Source organism: Atta colombica, unplaced genomic scaffold, assembly GCF_001594045.1.
Source record: "Atta colombica isolate Treedump-2 unplaced genomic scaffold, Acol1.0 scaffold226, whole genome shotgun sequence".
In the NCBI taxonomy this organism is placed as follows: Eukaryota; Metazoa; Arthropoda; class Insecta; order Hymenoptera; family Formicidae; genus Atta; species Atta colombica.
Genome location: NW_017259323.1, coordinates 1,676,365 through 1,682,147, shown reverse-complemented (window position 1 = coordinate 1,682,147; position 5,783 = coordinate 1,676,365). Strand labels below are relative to the sequence as shown.

General features: G+C 23.0%; 1 protein-coding gene across 1 annotated transcript in view; it reads left to right on the top strand.

Moving 5' to 3' along the window:
• The first annotated feature begins 5,466 nt into the window (after window positions 1-5,466).
• The window catches only part of LOC108688162 (repressed by EFG1 protein 1-like), a 39,684-nt gene continuing 39,367 nt past the window's right edge, over window positions 5,467-5,783 (top strand). The window contains exon 1 of the mRNA XM_018194309.1: window positions 5,467-5,519. The gene's annotated coding sequence lies outside the window, so the exon portion shown is untranslated. The remainder of the gene's footprint in view (window positions 5,520-5,783) is intronic.

Here is a 5,783-nt window from a genome sequence, read left to right as displayed (position 1 = left end):
TTTGAAATAAATCGAATGGATACTCTCATATTAGCAGGATATTAATAATTAATATTTTTGGAAAATACAGAAAAATAATTATTGTTAAATTTTATATAATAAATTTTTCAGTGTAGTTCTTTAAAATCCCATTATTACCAGATTCGATTCATTTTGAACAATTAGAATCCAAAAAATTTTTGTACCTACATATATAATAAATAAAAAATTACAATAACAATGTATTTTATTATTATTAAATATATTCCTTCATAATCACTATTCCATAAGGAAATCATGCTATTCATTTATTTTTAATAAGCGATAATTTTTAGTAATGTGTGGCAGAACATATTTTCTCGTGAATTTTAATATATATTGAAGATGCAATAAAAATTTGATATCTAAAATTATTACTATCATAAGTGATCTGAAAGATTCGGGATTCACATTCTCCTGTAACAAGACCGCTGGTGTTTGACGAATTGCTTAACTTTTTTTTGCGAATGGATCTTGAATTTGACGTAGAATCAAAATATATTAAATTCTCCACTATGAAAATTCTTCTTTATATTTTATATTAGATATTAATGAATGTACCGCAAAGCGGAGGGTGTATGTGTAATCAAATTATTAAGATAGTTATCTTGAACGCGATATTAATAAGTTTTATAAATATATAAAGTTTAATCGCAAGTTAATACTTAATAATAAATACGATCTAATTGTTAGTATTTCATTTCGCTTTTGTCAATATTTTGGCTTAGAAAATTTGTGTTATTGTATGTATTTTTGATGTTTTCTATAATATAATCTTACATTACTAAATTTTAAAAATTATGCTAATATGATATAATTTTTATATTTCGAACAGCATTTTTAATTATAATTGTATTGTAAATAATTCTTATTGTATTATTAAATGTATAAAGGATTACAATAAAAGATAATATTAAAAAAATTATGCAATATGATTAGCGAAATACAATAAAATAATTAAACATAAAAATAAAATATAAATTTAAAATATATTTACCTGTAAAAACAAATTACTAAATTTATTAAAAATTCGTTTTTTTTACGTGTGAGTATACTTACAAAGAAAAGAGAATCGCCAAAATCGATGGCGGAGGGCCTCTAGCTCGTTTTTGCTTAATTAAACTTTAATGATAATTGGAAAAGTTTAAAGTATATTCAAAGTCTCTATAATTTTTTGCTAATAATTATAAAAACTTTATATTTACATAGTAATTTACTACTAATTATTTCGTAAAAACGGACTGAAAATCTGCATAAAAAACATAGATTGTAATTTCATTTTTATGCAGTCACACATTATAAGACAAAATTCGCTAAATTAACTTATTTGAATATTCAATTTCGAGTTTCTTAAAATTCAACAATTTTTATTTTTACAGTAGGAGATGCGAAATTGAAAATTTTCGTTTAATAAATGTTGTATCATTAAACGATTATTAAATAAAAACGTAAAGATCCATATAGCACAGAATTTTCAGCAGTATTGCTGCAACAAATATAATTAAAATTAGATATTTTAAAGATATTAACAAATTAATTTCTTACATTACATATCGGCTTTGAATCGTAAAAGTTCTGCTTTTTTGTATGTACTTATACAAAGAGGATTCTTATTGGATGTCGCTTATCTCTCATCGTTCAGGATTAAGGCCGATATTCATAGTCGGTTCTTATTTCAAGACCATCTTAATATAACGTAATGTCTTAAGATGTTAATACGTGCTTTCTTATTGGTTCGTAACATCTTAAGATTAAAACGATCTTAAATAATATAAGCTCTGATTATGAATACAAACGGAGAGAAACCTGAATCTCTTTATTAATTTGATAGATTTTAGTTATTTTAGCAATTTCAACAATTTATTTTCATCTAGCACTATAAACGTGGATATTATTGTGTAGTTTACATTCACTTCTTCAGAGGGCAATAATACGCTGTGACATATTGCGATAAAAAAGTCCTCACATCCTCTCTCAGATTTCTTTTTGCTACGTAGCTTATACATCCATATTTCGACACTGTCGATAAAATCATAGCAGATATAACGTTGAAAATGGTGCGAGTCCTCCTACAAATTATGAATGAAGCTACATTTTGCCAATAAAATTATAACATTATGCTGCGTGTTTGTATATTTCATTCACAAATTATGGATTAAGAATATAGAGAGAGAGAGAGAGAGAGAGAGAGAGAGAGAGAGAGAGAGAGAGAGAGATAGGGAGGGAGAGAGAGAGGGTGGGAGGGAAGGTAGAAAGGAGAAGAAAAAGAGGGGGGAGAGGGGGGAGAAAGAAAATATGCATATACATAATATGTAAATATAAAAAACAATGAAAATTTGATATTTTTGCATAAAAAATTATTATCAAACTAATTTTTTTTTTAAAAGCATTTTGAAACATTAAAAAGTCTTGCTTATTTGTTAAATTTGTTAAATCAAAATAATAAATGTTTTTTTTAACTGTATCTTTAACATTTCGTTTTGTATTATTTGAAAAATGAATAATAAATGTTACAATTTTATAACTATAATTTTACGACATATTTTAATTATTACCAAAATTAATTACATTCAAAGTTGGATTAATTTTTTAATTAAAGACGATTAATTATTTTCTTTATTTTTTGAAAATGTTTAGTTTTTACATTATTATTATGAATACACCACGATTTATTAAAAATTAATTAATAAATAAATTAGAAGAAATAATGAATATTTTGTGATTCTTGAATCTTAAATTTATAATTAACTAACTTATAAATTTTAATACAATTACAAGAAATTTTGTGTACACGTACTACTAATTATAAAAATTACTATATCAGATACGTTGGAAAATCTTATCAGTTTGTGTCAGTACTATATGTATAAACGTTTGAACAGTATTCTGTTCATATAATGTAAGCAGTGTGACAGTATGGCACTTTAATACATGAGTCAACTTGTCTTTTACTCATTGTCAGCGAAATCGTTTGTGCTAACGAACATCGGTGGTGTTATTCTTTTAAGATAACAGAAGTAAGTAAATATTACGTTTGTTAAAAACCAATTGATTTCAATTGATTTGTTGTGAAATGGCGACTTTAATAAAATAAGTAATTTGCAGAATATTACATTTTGTTAAATTAAAGTGATAAGTGTAGATTTATTAAGCAAATTTGTAATATATTCGTAATATATAATTAAATTTATAATATTTTGTAACAATTTGTTATTAAATTTGTTATTAAATTTGTATCGTACAGAGGCGAATAAATTAAAATGAGAATATATCAATAAAATCATATACATAAAAAACGTAAATTTATTCACTAAAATAAATTAATATAATAAATTGCATAACATTAAAATGTGAAATTAAAATATCAAATATAAAAATTTCATTAAAAATTTAAATATAATTAGATTAATAAATATTAATAATCTCAAGAAGAATTAAATTAAATATTTAAGGCGCGCTGTAAAAAATATAATCTATAATATTAAAAATAATTTAAACATTATAGATTATATTTTAGATCGAATTAATAACAAATTCATTAATTTTGATTTACATTCAAAATATTAATTTCTTAAGAATTCATGCATTTTTTTTAAAAACATTTTTAATATATTTTATTGGAAATATTTTATTGAATATTACAGTATTTAAATTTTTAATTTTTAAGTAGGAATAGACTAGTTATTTAAAATTTGTTTGTTGTGTTTTACTTATGTATTATTTTGATAAGAATCCAAAATGTTTCGATCCTGTTTGCAATTATAATTATTAATAATTATAATAATTTAAATAAATCAATCTTCATATTGTCATCCTATATGCTGGCTTGAATAGGCATTAATTGATTGTATTAATTTATGTATTTTGTTTACTCTTAAATCAATCAGTTAAAAAAGACCATCAATGCTATGATTATCATGATCAGATAATCACAGATCATCACATAATATTGTTACACACTGTGTGTAACGAATTCATGTAATGAACTCATGAAAGTTATAACAAACTATAGGGCACTTTACTTAATTGTAGAAGATGGGAGTGGCTCGTATATATTCTAGAAAACTCAGAGTTGTGTTATATCACGGACAGTCATTAATACTATTAATAGTAACGTTGTCTTAATGATTTGTAAGGGGCAGTCATAATTTTTCTTGCATGTGACCTATATTGCATATATTTATCACATGTTGTGTAGTTTATATAAATTATTACGCTTCATAATATCTTCAAAAAACAAAGTTTGTTAAAAATTTATTATTAAGAAAATAATGAAAAATATAGATAAAAATAATAATAAAGTATTAAATAGAAATAATTTCTATGAAAATTTAATTAAATATGAAATCTTTTTTAAATTTAATTCTTTTATATAGATTCATTAAAATTTATTAAGATTATATTTTTATTTAAGTTTTATTTTAAAAATACCAGAAATATATGTGATTCACTTTATAGACAAAAAGTAAACTTGAAATTTATTAAATTTAAGGTGTATTTTATTTAAGTTTCTTTTTGATGCATAGATTCATTTCACATTTTTTTGTTAAGAAAAAAATGAGTTGGTCTTTCAAAAAGTCTTTCAAAAATACTTTTCTTATTATTAATTTTATTTACATTTAACTTTAATCTAAACATTATAAATATTGGTATATCACTATGACTGTCTGAAAATTTGCACATTTCTGTAGTGAAGTTTAAACATTAATTTATAATATTGTTTATAATAAATTTAGTTGATATTTCATATATAAATTTTGCTTTTAGAATAACTGATTTTGTATTTGTTGAGAAAGATTATAATAATTTTTATAACTAATTTTCATGAGAGAGAGAGAAAGAGAGAGAGAGAGAGAGAGAGAGAGAGAGAGAGAGAGAGAGAGAGAGAATAAATTGCACAATCAAAATGCCCTTTTACGAATTCAATCCCTTAAAGAATGATAACAAAATCAATTAAACTTGTTTGAGTTCTTAAATCCGTATTATGTAAGAGCTAAAATTAGTCAGTAGTTATGGCACTTTGTGAGTTATTTGAGGTTGGTGAACGTTGGCGTATTTAATTAAAACTATCAAAAAGAACATTGTATAATTAAAATATTTGATAAGTCATAGAATAAACTCGATTATTTATATTGAACAACATTGTAATTATATTAAAATTGTTATAACATTACGTTATGAATATAATTGTAATTACTATGTGTAACTTTATCAATTTAAAATTTTATATTTCAAAATTACAACTTTTATTAATAAAACAACATTTATAATTTAATAAACATTAACAATTATTATATAATTTTATTATTGTAATATACTATGTTATATACTATGTTAGTTACATACTATGCTTTTAGAGATCATTAATGGCAATGATGAATGTTTGATTTTTTTTGTTTCAGAACTTGTTTGCATTTACACACGTTTTTATCAATCAAACATTCGATAGCTTGTCTGATGTTTCTAAGGAACTAAAAGGAACTAAAAGAATTGACGCTCGAGTGAGTAATAACTGATCTATTGCTTGATTGATAATAAATAATTTGAATTTTTCGCATTAATTTAATCTTGTACATTCTTGTAAATTGATAAAGGCGTGCGATAATTATGATAAGATAGTGTCTCTCTACCAAACATATGTGTCATAAAGATATTAATAATAAGGTATATGAATTAAATGCTATCAAAAATTAACTTAAACTGTCATTATGGAAATTTATTAGGCATTTATTTTATGACTTATGCATAATAGTTTTTAGGAGTTC